This window comes from Coptis chinensis, chromosome 3 (genome assembly GCF_015680905.1).
Source record: "Coptis chinensis isolate HL-2020 chromosome 3, ASM1568090v1, whole genome shotgun sequence".
NCBI lineage: Eukaryota > Viridiplantae > Streptophyta > Magnoliopsida > Ranunculales > Ranunculaceae > Coptis > Coptis chinensis.
The window spans coordinates 58070442-58093596 of record NC_141458.1 but is presented as its reverse complement, the minus strand read 5'-3'; the positions used below and the strand labels follow the sequence as shown (position 1 = coordinate 58093596).

The 23155-nt window shown below is 37.7% G+C and overlaps 1 pseudogene; it reads left to right on the top strand.

Moving 5' to 3' along the window:
- Window positions 1-9059: 9059 nt before the first annotated feature.
- On the top strand, window positions 9060-15340 carry LOC147510177 (putative germin-like protein 2-1; annotated as a pseudogene).
- The last annotated feature ends 7815 nt before the right edge of the window (window positions 15341-23155 follow it).

Below are 23155 nucleotides of genomic sequence, written 5' to 3'. Positions count from 1 at the left end.
AAGTCTCACATTAGCATTCGAATTAGGATTCATTTTTAAGAAACATAAGATACTACATACGCAATAGTTTTTACATCTTTTCATGAGTATTCATGCACTGAGTATCATTAATTATACATAGCAGTAAGTTTCTAGAACCCACGGTTAGTCTACTTAAACTATCAATCCTGTGAGAATCTAACCAAAAGCCTCGATATGAGTGATTTGTGAGAAATGACACAGAGGAGTAGTTTTTCCGAATAGAGAAAATCACGCGTCTACTTACATGATCACCACCCGAACCCTAGGCGAGAATTTAGGCTTTCTTTGGATCGACATAGCTAAAAATTCTTACCTGTTACAAATTTTACCGCTAGTCACTCCACTGAACCTTTCATCAAACCTTTCACTTTCACCAAAAATTCTTTACCCATTTATTAAACCAAATAAAAGAACCTACCTAAGTGATGAGTATGAGAAATAGGATGAAATGTAGAAAAGTAAAGAGAAACACTTGTCCCAAATAAAAGTTAGTTACTTGCTTTAGGAAAGGAAAATAGAATCATGTTCTTAAGCCTTAAAAATAATAATAATAATAATTAATTAATTAATTAGAGTGTGAAATAAGTACAAAGCTTAAGAGCAAGGTAGGAAAACTCAGGTAGAAGCAGGAAAAGAAAACAAGGATTTCTCGAGTGTAAATATCTTGAAGACCCTATTCTCTCATACTTATCATTTTTTTATTATCCATTTCCATTTTCTTCTACACTACCGCCTAAGCCCCATAATACCTAATAAAGACCTCTAGCTCAATTAGGAGTAGGATAGTGTGATAATAGTAGTAGATGTGATTGATCGACCTCGGCTCCTCTGACTGTCATTGAGTATGTGAGGAAATGTGTGCCCACTGCACACTGGAGTTAGCAAAACCTAAGTGGAAAAATTATGAGCGAATTTGTGTTTCGACACATACCTGTGAGAACCCATTTAGGTACGCTCTCCAAAGGATCGAGAAACGACCTTGTTATTACCTTTCAATGTAAAGCTCACTGCATGCATGTTCATATGTAGATGTTTTAATTATTGTATGCATATTAACTTGAGTTACAAAGGAATTAATCCTCATTCCCCGCCAAGGAGATATATAGATATCTGAGAGGGTTAATTTAGGAAACAAGCTTTTGTTACTAAGTCATTGTAGTATAAATGAAGTTTGTGAGTATCTTCTCTGGAAAACTCTCAAGAGGCTATAACTCGTCCACTAGAGAATTTCTAGTGGTTTAAGGCCTTGTTGCATACGGTCAATGCAACCGCGATCTGCGAAACGAGATTTAGTTTAAGATGCACAGTTTTGGACACATATCTGTTTTAATGTCTCTTCTTTGCTTGAGGACAAGCAAAGTGCTGTTTGGGGAAGATATGATAAGCACCCAAAACTGTATTATAAAACCCCATAGAGACATAATATTTTGGTTAATTTTGTGTTTAATAATCATGAAATAATCACATTTTTGTGTTTTTGCAGGTTAGAGCAACTAACGTACAAATAGTGATAAAGCCAGCATTTAAACACGAAATAGGGGGTGTACATAAGCTTTCCGATTAAGCCCATGTGAAGCCCAACAAATCTGCACATAAGCATTAAACTTTCGAAGCTCCTACCTCTTGAACCAGGACTCCGAATGCGACAAGTGAGCTGCTCAGACGATCAGTGCGATGAACTCTACGCATAGACGAGAAGTTGTAAAATTGCCAAAAGACTAGACCTCCACTAGACTGCACGTGGACCCACTATATGGGTCCATAAGATTTGATGAGTCATCATACAAGTCAAGACAAAGGTGGGAATAATTGGTGCAAAAATGACACCTTGCATGTAGTTAATAAAGTTAGATGAGATTAGGTATTAATAGTGAAAAAAAAAAGATAGGTGTCATTTTGTTGTGGATTGTGTGGGTAAAAAGGAAGTAAATGTGGTTTGGTGTTTCATGTGGGAGGAAATGAGATTTCTCTCAAATGGAGAAGAAAACAAAACAAGGGGGGACGCACTACATTGATTGCCTTGACTCTTGTTCCATTTGAATTCCAAGTATTTATCTTCTGGAGTGGAGTTTTTAGTTTTTTTTAGAAAGAAAGCTTGTAAGATGTTAATGGTGGAAACAATTTCTAGTTTCTAATAAAATTTCTTTCTTTCTTAGGTAATCTGTTTTTACATTCCTTTCTTCTTTTTATTACTTATTAGTTTGTATCTTACAAAAATAAACCCAAGGATCATGAGCTAAAATCCTCCAAGGTGGAAAGTTAATGATGCTCATGTGAGGGTTTGTATAGATTTCTTTGTAGTAGGATTATCTGCCTAGACCTAAGACGCATATAACACACTACCCCAAAATGGTAGTGTCCGACCAAACTTGAGGCCTGGAAGTGAAGAAAGGCTCGCATGTGCCTCCCTTTCCATATCTGGGATATAGCGCCGCACGCGCGAACCTTAATTAACTCCGCGTTTCTAGATTTGACAGGATTATGTTTTATGAGTCCAGAAGTTGAGATGGAGTTTCAGAGATGAAAGTCTATTTCAACTTCTTATGCTAGGGAAATGGACTTAGAGATGAGTTCATCTCGCTAGGGATCGACGCTCAAGCCGGTTCGGGTTTGATAATATATTCAAAACAGCTTAGAGACGGTAGGAATCCTATACTAAGATAAGATAATAAGTTCTTGCATGAGTATTATAATCTTCCACTACTTCTTTCTTTTTAAATATCTTGTAAAATTCTTAGTCTTTTTCTACTATTTTCGTGTTTTCACATTTTTTTGCACTTGTTAGGGCTTAAACAACAAAACCAAGCTTAGCTAGTAATTCAATATTAAACTTACTCACTAGTTTCCCTTTTAGAGCATTAGAAAGTTGCATGTTGTCCTAGAATTTAGGTTGGTTCGAATCCCTACTCAACTAAACGCAAGAAGACGTGAGTAAGGACTTGAGTCTACTCTGAACGAAATAAAGATTTCGTATCTTTATACCGAAAAGTGATAGATATCAGCGCCCAGTGGTGTTTCCTCAGTCTCCCCTTCCATTTCGCTACCTCGGTGATCTGCTTTGTTCCGTTTCCCCCTGTGTGGTCTCCCTTTCCTTTCTTAACTCGTCATTCTCATTTTTCAACCTAACTATCTCCTCTTGAAGAAGCCTGGTGGCATCTGCCACCACATCTGACACCTCTTCTTCCCCTACCCCTTCCATCTCAACACTCTTTGTTTCATATGCAACCTCTCTAACTGCTGCCTTCTTAGGTCTTGTCACACCCTGATTTTTCATAGAATTCGAATCGACAACAAATAGATATTTACTCTATTTCCACGTCATCCAAATCCTACAAATCCCGAGGCGTGAACCGAGATCATACCTTTCTGATAAACATGCATTTAAATCCAGCAAAAAAAAACAAATATTGGAATAAGAATACTTGCATAAATCTAAAATTAATAACCTCCAAATTATAATCATCCTGATATGTCAAGGAACGTCAAACCGAAATAAAGATAAACAAGAACGTCCCAACTTATTAACTCAAAATCCAACATATAATCAAAAAGGTAGAATCTCTAAAGAAAAACAACTCCTAAGCAAAGCCAGCTACTCCAACTGTAGCTCCATGGTTTTCCAACTCAAACAGCTACTACTGTTGTGGTTCCTGCGATGGGTCTAGGTTCCATAAGGAACATACCCCCGAATGCAAAGCAACTGGGGTCAACATTAAAAATGCTGGTGTGAGTGCCCTAAATGCAATGCTCATGATAGTTCATAACAATGCACATTATCGCCATGAAGTTACGTATACCATGTCTACATCATTCGGCTACGTTAGAGACATCGATCCCTTGTCACCAACTGACAAGAGAAACCTAGTTTCTCTTAACTTGCAATCCATGTAGCACATACCAATATAATACATAAAATTTAATATAACATTGTAACCAACTATCTAAATAATAACTTTAAGAAGTATACAGTACCTTAGCGCCTCATAGTCTACAGTGGGCTTCATCCCTGCAATAAGGATTAGGTAGCCCACCCTCCTACAAAACAGAGTTAATTCAATGATAACAATAAAATATAAAAATAATGTCTCAAATATTATATAAATTATTAATACACTTTTTAATTAAGACCCCCTCCCCCCATGATTTATTAAATTATCTTAGACATCTTTTATATTTCCTAAAGGACCATTTCCCATTTCCGCACTATGAACTCGTGAAATACCAATATCATGTAAATTCACATAACCAAGGTTTACGTCACATCTATTAGTGAGGCAAATGACATTTAGTTCCTCCCCTAAAAGATGGAACCTTACCATAAATTTTAAACCCGCATTTACGTCACATCTCACAAGGATGGAATGCGTCATAAAATATCATATGAATCCACATATCTAAGGTTTATGTCACATCTCTTAGTGAGGCAAAAGACATTTAGTTCCTCCCCTAAAAGATGGAACCTTGTTATAAATTTTAATCCCGCATTTACGTCACATCTCACAAGGATGGAATGCGTCATAAAACATGTCCAAACCCGCATTTATGTCACATCTCACAATGATGGAATGCTTCATAAAATATATCCAAACATGCATTTACGCCACATCTCACAAGGATGGAATGCGTCAAAACATCAAATATATCCAACCCGCATTCACGTCACATCTCCTAGAGATGGAATGCGTAATCATCATATCATTAATAAGGAAAATGTCCATCTTATTCTAATATTGTCATAATTTTTTCTAATGATTTCACATCCATATAGTATATATGCTATACAAAACAAAATAAATTTCCACAATCAACAATACTTTCCAGGCAATATTTCTTATAACACACTCCCAAGAGCGACAGTTTGCACAAGCTCAATCAATTACCATGTTTACACTTTTATGTAAATATACTAATTTCATGTAGTAGCAAATCATGCACAATGATCATAAACAACAATTCATTCAATAGATTAACTCTTTTCCATTCATTCACAACTTTATCCAAAATCAATAGTCTCATATTGCAATGCCTCGACTGAGATCCCACCGTCGGATTGCCCTCCAGTATTAATGGTTATGACTATTGTGTGCTGTAAATATTCAGATCAAATTTGAGGAAGATCCAATATCTGGTCATCCTTCATCTATGCCTAAACCTATGACTGCGTAGTGCAGTTTTCTGGCGTAGTATATACTACGACCAGTCACGCTTATGTGTGCCTCGACAAAAACTCCACCGTTGGATCTGTCTAAATTTTATATATGTCATATTTAAATGTATCAGGTAACTAAGGATTAAATTTGAGAGATATCCAACTAAGGGAAGATCTCCATCTGAACAGAATAAAAAGACTGCGCAGACAAGTTGTTTTTGGAATGATGTTTATTGTTTTTTTTTTTTTTTTTTGAACTGGGTTTGGGGTTTAGGATCCCCATTCCTTTCATTAAAATCTTAAATATACTTTACCATCTTTGTCCTCCTCAACAATTATCTGTAGTTGTTGAGCTAGAGGAGGTACAAAATAGTTTACATCACTTATATTCTCTAGGGAAGCTAGGTAGTCTGCAGCCCTATTACACTCTCTGTAAACATGAGTTGTGTCTATGTAGTCACACTTAGACATTTCAATCTTGATTGCAGCAACTAGGTTCGCGCAATACCATGGTGCTTCCTCTTTCTCCATTAGGATATGTACTGCTGTTTTTGAATCTGTTGCTATGATGACGTTCAGAACTTGTATTGCTACGCATCCTTGTAGTCCCACCCAGATAGTCTTCAGTTCTTGGTATATGACTGATTTCCTTCCTCCCGAGCCTGTAAATGCTAATAAAACATCCCCTTTATTGTCTCTTATAGTTCCGCCAATTCCAGTTCTATCAGACAGTGGACCATCTGTGTTGAGCTTAACAAAGTTTTCTCGTGGTTTAGACCATATGCTTTGTTTGGGGATTAAGAGTTTGAAAATCACTTGCAGTCCTAGCCTATCCAGCAACTCTCTTGCTTGTCCTCAGATCCATTATCAGAGAAAGTATTCCTTACAGGTAATTTTTCATATCTTCCATAAGCCTATCTCCTTAACTTGTTGCCAAGTTTGGGATGTATTTCTGAACTTTCTGAAGTTCCTTTCTCTCCATATATAGCTGACCGCTCCACATGCAAACACCTTATATATCTCAGCTTCGAGAGATTTACAATTAGTAATTCTCAAAAGTCTATGCCATTCTGTATTTGCATCTGTTACTGTGGTGTTCAAACCCAAAGACCTCTTAACACTTTTCCATAATTCTCTGTTGTATGGGCATTGAAAGAATAGGTGTTGAGAGTTTTCTCTTGCTCTATCACACAGACAACATTTTGAAGTATTTATTACCTTTTTTATGATGAGTCTGTCCTATGTTGGTAAGTTCCCAGCAAAAAGTTGTCATGTTGTGAAGGAGTGTCTTGGTATGACAAGCTTTCCCCACACTAGATGTCCCCATATCACTTTAGTTCTGGGTACTAAAAGTGCATTGTATGCAGTTTTTGTAGAGAATCTTCCAGTGGTGTTAGGTGTCCATACCACTTTGTCTTCTACTAGGTAAGAGTCGGTCTCTGTATCAATTATCATTTGCTTTACTCTTCCGTCAGGTAGACTATGTACAATACCATTCCATTTTCCTGCAGTTATAAGACTACTTACTTTAGCTTCAAGTGGTAACTGCTGTAATTGTACCCAAGCCATCTGTATATCAATCAATAGTCCTTCTGTACACCATGGGTCGTGCCATAACCAAGTATTCTCCCCATTAGTGATGGTGTACTTTATAAACTTCTTTGCTTCCTTTCTGGTGTTTATTGTTAATTGTTCATCTTCTTCACAAAACTCTATACAGCTCATTAATGGCTTTATACTCCCAATATACAATCCATATATGATCACACATAACAAACAACATATCCTATTTCTATGGAAACAAAAAAAAAAAAGAAATAAATATAACTCACCTTATTAAATCTACAAGATGTAAACAACTATGAATATCAATAGTGCGGTGAGCCCAATACTTTGCATTCCCCTTTTCTCTTTTCTTCTTCTCTTTTATTTTCTTCTTCTTTTTTTCAGTAGGGTTTTTCTTTTGTTTTGAAAACGTGGGGGAGAAAGAAAAAGTTAGCTACGTGAGTTATCCTTGATAACTATCCTATGTTTCTCTCCTAGAGTCCTAGTTTTGCTAAACCAAAATTTCTATTTTTTATATCCTCAAAAATTTCAAAAATTATATCAATAAATAATAATACCACACTTAATTAGATAAATAAATAAATAAATAAATAAATAAAAAAAAAAAAAAAACGGGGTTTTACAGGTCTTCCTACTCCTCTTTTCACTACAGTGGCCATTTTATATCTCGGTCCCCACAGACGGCGCCAAATGTATACTCAAAAATTACAACCTACAAACTCACTAGTATTCTCTTTTTCTCCTTTCTCTCTCTTTTTCTCCTTTCTCTCGGTCTTTCTTTTTTTTTTCTCCCCCTCGTTTCTTTATATCTCCCTTTTTCTTAACTCCCCACTCGTGCAGTTCCTTGATCACTTTCCATCCAGCGGTCTCCATCTCCTCACGTGTCGCATCACCTCTTTTGCGGTTAGGGTTTCGCGGCATTGATCTGTTGCATTATGTTTTTTCTTTACTATTCCGCATCCGGCCGTGTCATGAATATAGCCCATACAGCGAGTCTGTACAAACACAAGCGGTGGATTTCTAAACAAGACGCGAGGCGCAGGCGCGCTCTAATTGTGCCTTGAATAAAGCGCGCTCTGCACTCTGCACTCTGACATACAGAACAACTTCTAATACGTATTTCCTGCTATTAATTCCGACCACTCATTTTCACAGTAGAGGCACACGCGCTTCTTCCTTCCTCCGGTATAGCTGGAAATGTTCGTTATGCTGAAAACCATGGAAGTTAGCAGAATTCTGCTGACTCACTGAGATTCTCTTGGATCTTCGAGGAGTAAATGTTCAATTAAGTACTTTAAGTAATTTCGAGTAGGTTATATTTAGATTTCAGTTTTAGGAGGAAAAATAAGGTTCGAGTCTTTGAGATCCCATGTGGCACACTCAAAAGTGCTCCATTAGGGGATGCGCTTTGTTTATAAAATCTGACAATTTTGATGGTAAGGATAGACTAACAGGCTAGCAGTTGGTTAAAGTTTCTTACTAGTTTCACAAAAAGATACATAAAAAGAAATTGAGATGGAAAAGAAGAAAAAGTGGATGCAGAAATCTGGTTGAAGTTAGGAATAGTTTACATCAGATGTTTTAGGGAAGATTATCTTTGTTCTAGGGAAATCATAGTCACAGAAAAATCAGTCTTGCCAATCAAAAAAAAAAAAGAAAAATCAGTCTTAATTCACCGTGTAGGTTCACCCATACAATATGTATTTATGCAGTGACATGGCTACCAAGTCTTTATATGTAAAAATTAACTACTACATAATGTGCAAGGTTGTAGGTGTTGGGGATTGTGAATAAAATGTTAAACTAATTTTTAGCTCAAAAGGCTTGAGAGTGCTGCAGTCCCCAATGGCCATCGTACAAAACTACAAATAATAAACAGTTGATCAGGTTTGTCTTGGATAATATGCGATCGAACAAATAACTTGGTTTCCGTCCTCCAAATAATTCAAACCAATTGCATAAGTACTTCTACAAAAGGACAAATGCAACATCTTAGTTGCGGCCAATATTGAGTAAGAAGCAATTTGTTTAGCTACAAGCAGCAAATTAAATGATTCACTTCATATGCATAAAAATGTCTAAAGAAGTGAGACCTTGCTAATAAAAACTCGAAGAATGGGACAAGACAACTTGGATTAAGACCTTGTCAATGCGTTTGGACGGTAATTCAAAAAAAATGGGTGATTTCATTCATGCAAGTTATATGCTCCATATAGAGTGCTCAATCCATTCTAATTTCATAACTTCACCTACTTTTACATTCAAACTTCTACTGCGATTGATTCGTTGTGTCTTTCCAAGAAAGGATTAAGTACAGTTTGAGATGGACAGCTTTAACTTGTCTCTACTAGTTATAACTTGCTCTGGCGTTCTTGCCTTTGACCCTAGTCCGTTGCAAGACTTTTGCGTAGCAGATTCTGTTATCTCAGGTAGTCTGAAACTCTAAACTAAATAATTTGATGATAGCATTAGCTTTAATTTGTAACGGACACTAGGCTAAACTGTTTTGTAAATTACACAGATTTCGGACTATTTATTCGGTGATAGTGGTACATTGTTGACATATGCACATTTTAGGAATACCGAACGATGTCTCATGTTTCCTCTTATCCTTCTTTTGGCAGCACTAGTAAATGGGAAAACCTGAAGGACCCAAAGCTTACGGAAGCAACGGATTTCTCCTTTTCTGGCTACACTTACCAGGAAACACATCCAACTTGTTAGGGTCCAAGATTACCCCGATCAATGTGACTCAAGTACCATGACTCAACACTCTTGGAGTTTCCATTGTACGCATAGACTTTGCTCCATGGCGACTCAACCCTCCACATTATCACCCTCGAGCGAGCGAGATCTTGACAATATTGGAAGGCACACTTCATGTTGGTTTTGTCACCTCAAATCCCAAAAATCGACTATTCTCTAAGGTCCTTCAAAAGGGGGGATGTTTTTGTTTTCCCAATGGGTTTAATTGTTGGAGTTATCCCTCACATGAGGATGAGAAAGAAGTTATGTCTGCGCGAAGAGGTCTGAGCGCGCGCACGCTCAGATTGGTCTAAACCCAAGGCGCGCCCACGCCCTTGTTATTGGAAGTCACGAACAGGCACTTGAAGGCGCGCGCGCTCGACATTGGCCTTGCCGAGAGCGTGCCCGCGCCCATGTCTAATTTCGCAGTTTCTATTTTGCTACAGTAACCGCGAGATTGCGGTTTACTATATAAACAGAAACAAGGTTTTGGAAAACCTAAGCAACACAAATTGAAACCCAATTTTGAGAGCAATCAAGATTGAAAGAAAATATTTACAGAGAGAAAAACCTGTAAAGAGATAGGAGTGATCTAGTAAGGTGGAGAGACCTGAGAGGAGTGATTGTAATCTTCCTCCCCACGTTATAAAAGGATTAGCTCTTGTGGAAGTAGGCATCATTGGCCGAACCACGATACATCTTTGTGTTGTGGTATGTTTTATACTTTCTTTGCATTATTATTTGTTGTTAATAGTTGTTTAGAGAGTTGGGCATGCTAGGTTAGTTGTAGTGAATATTTAAAATTTGTTTGGAGTAGTAGTTGGTTCAAATACAAGTTATCTGTGTAGTAGGGATCGATTGATATCGTTATTCCCCAACAAGTGGAATCGGAGTCAGATTAGATTTACCGAGAGTGTTATCCGAATTTTGCTCGGAAGGTGTTTGACGAAATTCCTGAGATAAGATTTGAGTTTAAATAACTTGTAAACATGGACCATTTAGTAAACACTCGCATGACTAGTCTGAATAGAGCGAACTACACTATTTGAAAGGCCAAGATAGAAGACTTGCTCTATTGCAAGGACTTGGCACAACTTATTGAGAATGGGGGAGAAAAACTAGAAATGATTGTTGCGGCTGAGTGGAGCAAGCTTGACAAAAAAGCAATATGGTACATTCGACAGTGGATTGACGACAGTGTCTTCTACCATGTATCTCAAGAGACTACTTCTTTTGGCCTGTGGAAGAAACTCGAAGACTTCTATGAGAGGAAGTCGGCCAGAAACAAAGTGCTGCTCATTAAGTTTGCCAACACGAACTACAAAGAAGGTTCTTCAATGTCTGAGCATCTTAATAAAGTACAGAATACCATCAATCAGTTGCACTTGATGAAGATTGATATGGGTGACGAAGTTGAGGCTTTGTTACTATTAAACTCTCTACCCGACAGTTAGGAGTCTTTAGCAGTTTCTCTTAACGGAGCCGCTAAGGATGGAGTTATTTCCATGGAGATGGCTACCGGGGCATTGTTGAATGAGGAGACAAGAAGGGGTTCATGAAGCAACTCCTTTCACTCAAAGATACTTATCACAGAGAAGCGGGGGAGAGGTAAAAGCAGAAAATCATCCATTCTAGAGGTTATGACAGAAGCAAATCTAGGGGTGAAGCTAGAACTCCTAAGGCCAAGAGATAATATTACTATTATGTCACTAAGGGTCACTTCAGGTTTGAGTGCAGAACACTGAAGAGGGATGAGAAGAATAATTGTGTACATGAAGACATGGTGAAGTGGAATGGAAACACAAGCAGAGATACTACCGCACTAGTCGACGATGATCTAGTCGGAATTGTGTCAGATTATGGTGTGTGTTGTCTTAGTACCTCATGCCAGGATACAGAGTGGGTGATAGATACAGGAGCATCCTATCACGTCACACGGCACAGGGGATTCTTCACTACCTACAACTGTGGTGAATTTGGTGAAGTAAAGATGGGTAATAGTGGAGTCTCAAAAATTGTAGGCATTGGTGATGTTCATGTAGAAACCAATGTCAGCTACACCTTGACACTCAAGGATGTAAGACATGTCCCTGACATTCGGCTAAGCCTAATTTCTGCTAGGAAGTTAGATGATGATGGCTTTTAAACTCGTTTGGTAACGGGGTATGGAAGCTAAGCAGAGGTTCCATTGTAGCAGCCAAAGGGAAGAAAACTTGCTCTCTTTACAAGACACAGGCTAGTTGTGTAAAGCAGAAGTAAATACGGCAGAAGAAGAAGCTTCCTCCAAGCTATGGCATAAGAGACTATACCATATGGGATAAAAAGGCATGAAAGTTCTTGCCAAGCAAAAGGCCTTGCCAGACATTAAAGGTACGCATTTAAATAGATGTACTCATTCTTTGGTAGGAAAGCAACACAGGGTGTCTTTCCAAAGATTCCCGTCTCACAGAAAGGACAATGTCCTTAAGCTAGTTCACACTGACTTATGTGGTCCAATGAAAGTAAAGTCCCATAGGGGAGCTTTGTACTTCTTGACTTTCATTGATGATGCGTCAAGAAAGATATGGGCATATAGTATAAAGACTAAGAATGAAGTACTTGGCGTGTTCAAGATCTTCCATAGCATGGTGGAAAGAGAGACAGGGAAGCCTTTGAAGTGTATTCCCTCAGATAATGGGGTGAGTACATTAGGCCATTTGAAGAGTATTGCAATAGTCATGGGATTCGTCATAAACAGACCGTTCCCAAGACACCTCAAAACAATGGTATAGCCAAGAGGATGAATCATACCATTGTAGAGAGGATGAGATGTATGTTGTCTCACTCTAAGTTACCTAGAACTTACTGGGTAAAGCAATGCGTACCGTCGTGCATGTGATCAACCTATCGCCATCAAAGCCTCTGAATATTGATTATCTAGAGAGAGTATGGTCAGGAAGAGATGTTGATTATGGATACTTTAGGGTATTTTGGTGCAGGGAATTTGTTCATATTCTTAAGGATGAGAGATCCAAGCTTGATGACAAAGCCAAGCAGTACATTTTTCTGGGTTATGGAGATGAGAAGTTTGGCTACAAACTCTATGATCCGATTAACAAGAAGGTAATCCAAAGTCGAGATATTGTATTCTTGGAAGACCAAACCATAGTAGATTTTGAGGATGGTGAGAAGCTAGAAGCTTTCACTAATGATCTTGTTGATTCATAACCAGAAGTTCCTACTGTGGAACGTGTAGAAGGCATTGAGAATGTAGAGAACCATGGGTTTGAAGCTCATGATGATGATCTTATTGCTCATGATGGGATAGAACCTATTGATATAGAAGATGCATATGAAATGCATGAACCACCACTGAGCAAGCAGAAGTGCATCCTCCTGAGCCACAAGAAGATGGGGTAAGGAGGTCTGACAGAGAGAGACAAGCTTCAACCAAGTATCCACCTCATACGTATGTTTTACTATCTAATGGTGGAAAACCTATGTAGTATCAAGAGGCCCTTGAAGGTACAGACAAAGAGAAGTGGTTGAAGGTCATGCATGATGAAATGGATTCTTTGCATAAGAATCACACTTATGAGTTAGTTGAGAAACCGAAAGGAAGAAAAATTCTCAAGAATAAGTAGATCTACAAAGTCAAGCATGAGGAGAATAATCCACACCCAAGGCACAAAGCTCGCCTTGTTGTGAAGAGATTCGGTAAAAGGAAAGGTATTGACTTTGAGGAAATATTTTCTCCTGTAGTTAAGATGACTTCTATCATGGTGGTATTGGGTCTGACCACAAGTATGAACCTAGAGGTTGAGCAGCTAAATGTTAAGACAGCTTTTCTTCATGGAGACCTTGAAGAAGATGTTTACATGGACTAGCCAGAGGGGTTTGAGGTCAAAGGCAAGGAGCACCTAGTATGCAAGCTGATAAAGAGTTTGCATGGATTGAAGCAGGCACCGAGACAGTGGTACATAAAGTTTGATTCATTTATGGCGAAGTAAGGATACAAAAAGTCTGCTTCCGATCATAGTGCTCTTGTTGTATGTGGATAATATGTTGATAGTTAGCCCGAACATCAACAATATATCCAAGCTGAAGAAAGACTTGAGTAAGTCCTTTAAGTTGAAAGATTTGGGTCAAGCAAAGCAGATACTTGGGATGCGGATCACTCGTGATAGAAAGAGTGGGAAGTTGTGGCTTTCTCAAGAAAGCCATATTGAGAAGGTGTTGAAGAGATTCAACATGGATCAAGTGAAGCCAGTCAGTTGTCTGCTTGGTGGCCAGCTCTGTATGACCAAAAAGATGTGTCCAAAGGGTGAGCATGAGCAGAGTTAGATGGAAAAGATTCCTTATGCATCCGCAGTGGGTAGCTTGATGTATGCAATAGTGTGTACAAGACCGGATATTGCTTTTGTCGTTAATGTTGTAAGCTAATTTCTGTCAAATCCAGGTAAAGAGCATTGGGAAGGTGTTAAGTGGATATTGAGATATCTCAAGGGCACTTCCAGAGCGTGTTTGTGTTTTGGTAAAAGTAATCCCTTACGTGAAGGCTACACTGATGCAGACATGGCAGGTGATGTTGACTCGATGAAGTCCACCTCCGGTTATCTGTTTACTTTTGCAGGGGGAGCAGTTTCTTGGCAATCTAAGTTGCAAAAGTGTGTTGCCCTCTCCACTACAGAAGTCGAGTATATTGTAGCCACTGAGTGTTGGAAAGAGATGTTATGGATGAAGAGGTTCTTTGATGAACTAGGGCTAAAGCAGAAACAGTTTGTAGTTCTATGTGACAGTCAGAGCGACATCCAATTGAGCAAGAATCTGAGCTTTCATTCTATATCCAAGCACATACATGTGCGTTATCATTGGATTAGAGAACTACTCAAAGACAAGCATTTGTGCATTAAGAAGATCCATACCGACAAGAACTGGTCGGATATGATGACCAAAGTCTTACCGAAAGGTAAGTTTGATGTTTGTTATGGTACCATCGGAATTGTAGCACACTCCTCCTATTGATTTGGAAATTGCATGGAGGTATCCCCCCTCACTGTTCGGGAGGGACAGATTGTTGGAGTTATCCCTCACATGAGGATAAGAAAGAAGTTTTGTCTACGTGAAGAGGTCTGAGCGCACACGTGCTTAGATTGGTCTAAACCCAAGGCGCGCCCGCACCTTTGTTACTAGAAGTCACGAACAGGCACTTGAGGGCGCGTGCCCATGTCTAATTTCTCAGTTTCTATTTTATTACAGTAACCACAATATTGCAGTTTACTATATAAATAGAAACAAGGTTTTGGAAAACCTAAGCAACACAAATTGAAACCCAATTTTGAGAGCAATCAAGATTGAGAGAAAACATTTGCAGAGAGAAAAGCCTGTAAAAAGATAGTGATCTAGTAAAGTGGAGAGACTTGAGAGGAGTGATTGTAATCTTCCTTCCCACGTTATAAAAGGATTAGCTCTTGTGGAAATAGGCATCATTGGCCGAACCATGGTACATCTTTGTGTTGTGGTATGCTTTATACTTTCTTTGCATTATTATTTGTTGTTAATAGTTGTTTAGAGAGTTGGGCATGTTAGGTTGGTTGTAGTGAATATTTAGAATTTGTCTGGAGTAGTAGTTGGTTCAAGTACAAGTTATCTGTGTAATGGGGATCGATTGATATCGTTATTCCCCAACACTAATCACTCCAGCACAATGTGGGATATGGAAATGTTATTGTCATGGCTGCCTTTGGCAGTCAGAATCTAGGTGTCGTAACTATTGCCAATGCAGTATTCGGATCAAACTTGCCTATTCCACGTGAGGTTCTAACTATAGCCTTCTAAGTGGATAAGAGTGTAGTTGACTCCCTACAAACAAAATTCTAGAGGACTGAACAAACGGTTTAGGGGGCAGGGCTAAGAATTCTATTTTCCTTTCAACAATGTGTGTCGTGTATTTATTTGCTTGAAACTAATACTTTCTTGATATTGTGTAATTTAATTTATTGTTCAAGATTTTAATTATGAATTTATGAATGGTCACTTTTGTGCATGGTTAATCATGATCATTATCGATGCAGGGCATTGGCCAACGTCCGTCGGTACACTTCAGTATAATGTCTCTCTGTATCCACTAAAACACTGAATTGTCATACATAGTCTAATACTCTGATATCACCTTCACCATTGTTTTTGAGAGATTCTGTCAGACAGTTGTTGTGGTATAAAGCATAAACCATTATTTGGTCAATTTTGTCGATGTAAGTAAACTTAGACTCCTTGATTGCCCGGGAGTTGCAACAAGAATACCATGGATCGTGCAAGTTCAGTTTACCACACTTTTAATACCATAGTTTATACCATGCCCCACAACTTTACCTACAATATGAATTATAACCTAGTTTTTTTGGGAGATTCTATCAGACAGTTGTTGTGGTATAAAGTATAAACCATTATTTGGTCAATTTTGTTGATGTAAGCAAACTTAGACTCCTTGATTGCTCGGGAGTTACAACAAGGATACCATGGGTCGTGTAGGTTCCGTTTACCACACTTTTTATACCATAGTTTATACCAAGCCCCACAACTTTACCTACAATATGAATTATAACCTAGTTTTTTGTGGATGTGTTCAACTAAATATGAGGATTGCCTAACTATGTGGATATGTTCAACTAACTGGAGAAATTCAGTATACAACACAAATACAGGGAATGTAACAAGTCAGCAGATTACTTGTCAAAACTATGTAATATCAATTATGTAGTTTTTATGTATATCAATCACCCTCTTGATGCCAAACTATCAGAAATGATAGATGATGATGCAAGAGGTACCATGTACCAAAGGTTTCAAAGTTAATATAGGTTGGGGTCTGCCTAACCCTGTAACCAATTCGAAAAAAAAAAAAATGAAGATCACCTCTATAAAATTTCACCTCATTTGATAATGTTTAGCTATGTCAAAAGATAATTGCAAAATTGAAAAATCTGAACCGTTAAAAAAAATTCAAAGTTTACAACAACTTTTAACTAGGCTAGAGATTTCCAAATAAGATGAATTTTTTTTGGAGATGTTATCTATGGTTAATAGATCATATCCACAAATTATTAGCACGTAATTCAACTTGTAAGGGGTTGTAGTATAAACTATGGTATAAAAAATATGGTAAACGAAACCTGCTCGTATATATATATATGTGTGTGTGTGTGTGTGTGTGTGTGTGTGTGTGTGGAAGGATAGAGCCACTCCATCGATTTACAAATTGAATTAAGACCCAATTTTTTGTGGATATGATTTTCTCACAATGGATGGCATGCCCACAAAATTTCATCCTATTTAGATATGTCTAACCTTGTGAAAACTAGTGTTCAATTTTGAACGTTTATCTAACGGTCCAAAATTTTCCGATTTCATAATAACATTTTATTAGGTTAGACATATTTGAATGAGCCGAATTTAGTGTCCATGTTATTCATAGTGAGGAGATCATATCTACAAAATATCAGCCCTTAATTCAACTGGTAGGATAAGATATGGCCTTGTACATTTTGGGAGTGGCTTTATCCCTCCTATCTAAATCTATTATTGCACAGTGGGCGAAAATGTTCATCTGCAATATTAGGAGGCCACGTCAGCAATATTTTCACGCATTCTTAATTACAATCTAGGACATGTTCTTCAATTATTACATATAAGTCCCTACACTTAATGACATAAGCCGTAAGATGCTATTGAGATGGTCTAGATGTTATCGAGATACAACCAATTATGAAAAAACTAATTACACGCCACTCTTCGAGTCAATTCGGCGATAGAACTACGAATCATACAAACACAAAAATTGATTCTAAAGAAAAAAACCCTCCAACTTCAAACTAAGAATCCTAAAAACCCAAAAAACATTTAACTACTATTAACCAACTTTAGAAATGGGGACTAACTTTAGGGTGAATGGGTGCGATATAACATAAGTTGCTCTAATGATCTAGTACTCCTTTTCCTTCTACTTTTAGTTAAAAAAAAAGGTGGTAGAAAATTCTATCTGCTCTAACCCTCATTTTCTTTTCCATTTCTGGTAAAATCCTACATTGATTATAGTGTTGAGTTCAGAAACGGATCTACTCCTTCTCTTCTACATTCTTCAAGCTCTATTGCCTTTCCGGTTAAATCCTCCACTGAGTACAGTGCTGAGTTCGGAAAGGAATATATCTCTTCATTTTCCAATCTTATGTCCTGTTCAATCTAGGGTAAAATTCTCCACTGCAAACAGTGCGAGTTCCGAAAAGAAACAACTAAGAATGGATCTTTATGAATTTGAGAGACCTTTCAATAGTAGTAGAAACAAACAATCTTCTCCACAAACTACCCAAGGAATTACCATTGGAAAGGAGCAAAATGCAACAGCACAAGCTATGGTACAAAGTAACACTCAGAAAATCTCTTATGCAGAGGCAGCCCGACAATCCACACAGCAACAAGTGAAATTTCAAGAGCTCCCAAATCCTGAGAAGATGGGGGACTACCCATCCATAACTATCCCAGAAAAAGCATACGAGAAAGGTTTACTCTACTGTATATTTTGTCTTGTGGGTAGAATCGATCTGCAAAAAATCCCGATCGAAAAAGTTCGCGAACTAGCAAAGAAAATATGGCAGCCTACTGGTGACTAGTTAATCACTCCCATATGCAAAGGTTACCTCTTTTTGCGATTCTCTAATGCTGATGATCTTAACTGGTTTTGGGCAAAAGGATCTTGGGACTTTGACAAAAGTCCTATGAGAATCAATCAGTGGACACCTAACTTCTGTCTGGATAGTCAGAGGCAGTCTCATGCGTTGGTTTAGTTTCGGTTTCCAGGCCTTGAACAAGAATACTGGGAACCAGAGACACTTATGTCCATTGCAAGAGGAGTGGGATATCCAATACAAATTGATGAGAAAACTCTTAACCAAGAGTATGGGTATTATGCCAAAATTGTAGGAACCGTTATGGTTGCACGTCATTATTTACAAACCGTGAAAACCCATGCGCAGCGGAATAAGGGTGTTCATGATTTTGATTAGGAATCATACCTTTTGATCAGTTGTGATATCTCTGAGAATCCAAGCTCTACGAATCAACAACCTCTTGATCTTCTGTTGTATTCCTATCCTTGGAATGGACGTTGTGTGGGCAACGATCTACCAGCCCCTTCTTTCTTTCTTGGCCTCTCTCACTCACAAGGTTAGAACCGAATTTAGGAACTAATTTTGCTTGAGCAATAACTCAGTGTTTTTTCCAGGAAAGAAGGGTTTCCTTATATAGGCTATGATAAACATAAAATTGAATAGTTTACCTACGAAATGAACGATAAAACTCAAAACGTAAGTAAACTAAAACTATCTTACGTGTCTATATTTATCAAAGTTTCTACTCTCAATTCTATCGAAATAGAGTGGAGTAACAAATTCGTTCCACTCCTAGTTCTCTAGCATGGAATGTTTTCTATTCTAATTAATCAGTCCTAAGTCTAATGAGAGATTTACAAAGGGTGTTATACTACGATACAATATGAAATTGATTATGTTGAATTTAAACTACGAATGCCATGGAAATGCGATTGTTTTTTAATCTAGATAAAGGATTAGAGGGGAATTGAATCCACCTCGAATCCAACTTAATAACCTAGCATAGATTCTTGTATCTCGATTTTTACGTTCTTACGGCAAGAATTTCGAGTTCTAATCCCTAGTGTTCATGGCATTTCTACCAAATACTAACTAGCATGTGAGGTCGTCCACCCATTCTCATGGTGAATCACGACCTTCTAGAGTGGAATAGATTCTACAATGCTTCTACACTATACCACTAAGTTTTCATCAAAGCTTCATCAACCCCTCTAATGGAGGTTTTAGCCTTGAGTCATCAACCCATCATTTCCCATTGAATTATAACTACACATCATATTAAAATTTTAACTTAACTAATTTAACTAACAATGTTTCAATCTACTTAAACTACGAAATGATAATCAACAAGAATTAAAATTAGATCTATAAATTGAAATGACAAAAATCGAAATTGATAAAAATAACTATTTTATTTATCTAATCAATCAAGAACAATGATTCAAGACTTAATCTAAAACAAGAATTGGAAATGGAACTTAAACTTAATTACTCTACTGAAAACTAGATCTAGAGGTCTAACTAGCTACCATTAACAAAGAGTTCAGCTTTGGTTTTTATACTTTCAGATCCAAAAATCGTGCATGGGCTTGGAGCCATGTTTTGGGCCAAAGAATCAGGCCCAAAACCCAATTCTTTCGGTCCAAAAAGGCCTCTTCAGCTGCAGTTGGCTTCAACAGACTTTTCATCCACTTTTTCTCCTCTGATTGGATTAAGGCTTAGACCATTGGAAAGCTCTTTCCGATCCGGTCGTTTTGACATAAGGTAGGCCCCATTCCGAGGTCTGAGTCCAAAGATACGGCCTTCAAAGTTCTCACGACTTGTGTCTTTGTTTTACGCCCGACTTTTCAGCTTTTGGCCGGGCTTTAGAAAGGCTTTGTCTTCTTGAATCTTGGCCTTTAATCACGGAACTCCTTAGTAACCGACCTTTGCTCCTTTATCTCCTAAAGTGGCACATTTCTGCACATAATGGACTTTGAAACCTGAAATGCAAAAACATGTAATCGGTGTTAACTCTTAATTATTACTCACATAATTGGTCTAAAAGTATGATCATTACGGGGCTAAAACTACAGTTTTGGGCTCTTATCAAACCACCCCAAAACAGCATTTTGCTTGTCCTCAAGCAAAGATGAGAAATTAGAATAAGTGACCAAAAATGGAGTTCTAACTACTCTCATTTTCACTGAGTCGCGATTGCATTGACCATATCAACACAAGGCGCTTAAACCACTAGGAATTCCCTAGTGGGCCGAGTTATAGCCTCGTGAGAGTTTTCCAGTGAAGGTACTCACAAACTTCAACTATACTACAACGACTAAGAAATGAAACTATTGTTTCCTCATTCATGTCCCAACTATCTATATATCTCACTAGCAAATGAATAAGAATAACCAAATCAAAACCTAAACTAATATATGCATAATAATCAATCATTTATGATACAAATATATATACTATGAGTAATACTATGAAATGCCTAGCGTGTTTAGTTTCTGAAAACTTCGGAATAAAGGCGTCCTTAAGTAGGTCCTCACATAAATGTCAAGATAAAACCACTCTGATTTTTCCGCTCAAGTTTAAGCTACTCCGATTAATGCGGTGGACACACTTTACCTTACAATCTCAATGACAACAAGGAAGCCGGAGTCAATCAAACACATCCGCCACTTTACTATCACACTAACCTATTCCTAATTAAGCTAGAGGTCTTTATTAGGTGTTGGGGATTAGGAGATGGTTTAAGAAGGAAGGAAATGGATATTCAAAAGGACAAGTCTGAGATAATAGAGTCTTCATATTATATAACTTAGAGAAAACCTTGTTATTTTCTTTTTCTTCTATACTTTGTTTCCATCCTTAGCCATATTTTTTTTTTCTTTTCTTTGGCTTTTGACTCCCTTTTATTCTATTTTTGGAGTTTTTATTTATTTCTATATTTTTTTTTTTCTTTTCCTTGGATGGAAACTTCTTTTCTTTTTCTGAAACAACTAAATAATTTTTTGTTTACACAGGTTTTTCTCTTCTTCTTTCTTCACTCATTCTATTCTCAGACTTATTCTAGATTGGGTAAGTTGAGTTTTTTATTTTGTTTTGTTTTTGTAACGGGGGTAAAGGAATTGTGGATTATGGAAGGCTAAAGAAAGGCTCGAGGGGGCTAGCTAGCGAAAATAATTCATAGGTTTGAATTTCTGGCTATATCGATCCAAAGAGGGCCTAAATTCTCGCTTAGGATATGGCATAGTAATCAAGCAAGTGGACGTGTGATTTCTTTATTCGAAATATACTTCTCTCTTGTGTCATTTCTCAAATGTTTAAGCTCATATATAAGGCTTTAGGGTATATTCTCACAAGATTTGTATAATAAGTACTCTAACCTAGATTTCGAAAAACTTACGCTAACAATCATAGATACTCATGTAATATATTTATAGATAGATGCAAAGATTATTACCTACATATTAACCTAAGTTCCTAACAATTATTACGATGCAAAAGCTACGGAGACTTCTAGATTGTTAAGAGCATAGAGAAAGAAAACAACACCAATATTCCTAAGTGTATAGCATAAACTTATTTATTTATATTTTTGAAATTTTTAATTTCAAAACAAATGCATATTATACATATCTATATCCTAACAGATGCCTTAATTACACGTGTTTCTATGCCCCCCCCCCCCCAAACAAGAAGCATGCTTTGTCCTCAGCATTTAAATAAAGAGGGTAGAAAATACCATGGAAATGCGTGAAATTCTGGAATGTCTGCAAAACAAGGTTAGAACATACTAATATAGGAAATAAAAAAAAAAAAAAAAAAAAAAAAAAAAAAAAAAAAAACTGACGCAACTCTATAAGAGTTCCACCCATTATGGGGTTAACAGAATTAAATTGCTTGGGACATAAGCAGACAATAACAAAACTAAAAACTTACCTTATCTCCCGTTTAAGCATCCTCCTCCTCATTAAAGAGATGAGGTTCCTTCAAGATCCCGCCAAATCCATTATAACTTGCCAAGCTTGCCGCCATTTATCATCTACTATTGCTAACCCGTTAAGTGTTATTATTATAATCGATGGGATGTGCGGGCAACCAAATGAGGTCGCACCGCCATCCCGCCAAGTCATTATTCGCGAATGAGCAAACCACTCCATTGTGGGTCTCATGACTTCAACCCTTTTCCAATCGTGAATGGTGCACGTAATACAAGTAAACAACTACGCGATGATGCGGCTTTTACCAACACAGGCATAAGAAGATACTTACGCCTCATGGTTTGGGCTCTCTTAAGACTAGCGACTAAAACTTCGAGGAATGTCATATCGGCGACGCCCCTCGGCCTAAAGCGAGGAAAATGTCACCAGCCAGATCTTGTTTTGCATAAATGAACGCCATTCCCCAAAATATTCATCAGGATGAATAACATGGTGGTGCCTACGTTTAGGGAAAGGCTACCAAGGGCAATGCTATATCGCCCCTGGTCTATTACTCGAAATACCTTTCCCCCATAATACTCATGGAAATATGTATAATCATAAAGATATGCATTATCGGTCATATATGCTCATGTGTGAACAGGATCAGGTATTGGTAATCCTGAAACTAAAGCGACCACATGTTTATTGAATTTATGTGTCGTGTCATCGACTACGACGGAGAATTCTTGTTCTCTATCCTGATTACAATAGAATTTAACGTGGTCGTAGAAATAAGCAGTAAGTTGTGGTGAATATGAATCGTCATCACTTACCAGTAGATGACGCCATCCTAACTGCAGGATCCTGTGTCGGAACCAATGTCCATAGGTCTCGGTTCCCAACACATCTTCGAAAGACTGTTCAGGTATGACTATAGGAGATGTCATCTCAACGACTCCTTGAACAGTTCCAAAAATCCTAGAATGACCCTCAAAAAATTGGAATTTCCGTGTTCACAGATGGCGAGCGCGGTGCGCTAAGCTTTGAAGCGGTCGCTCGTGGGTTTTAGGATTACAGAGTTTGGGCGGGTCGCCAGGGGGCGGGTCGCTTTGTCG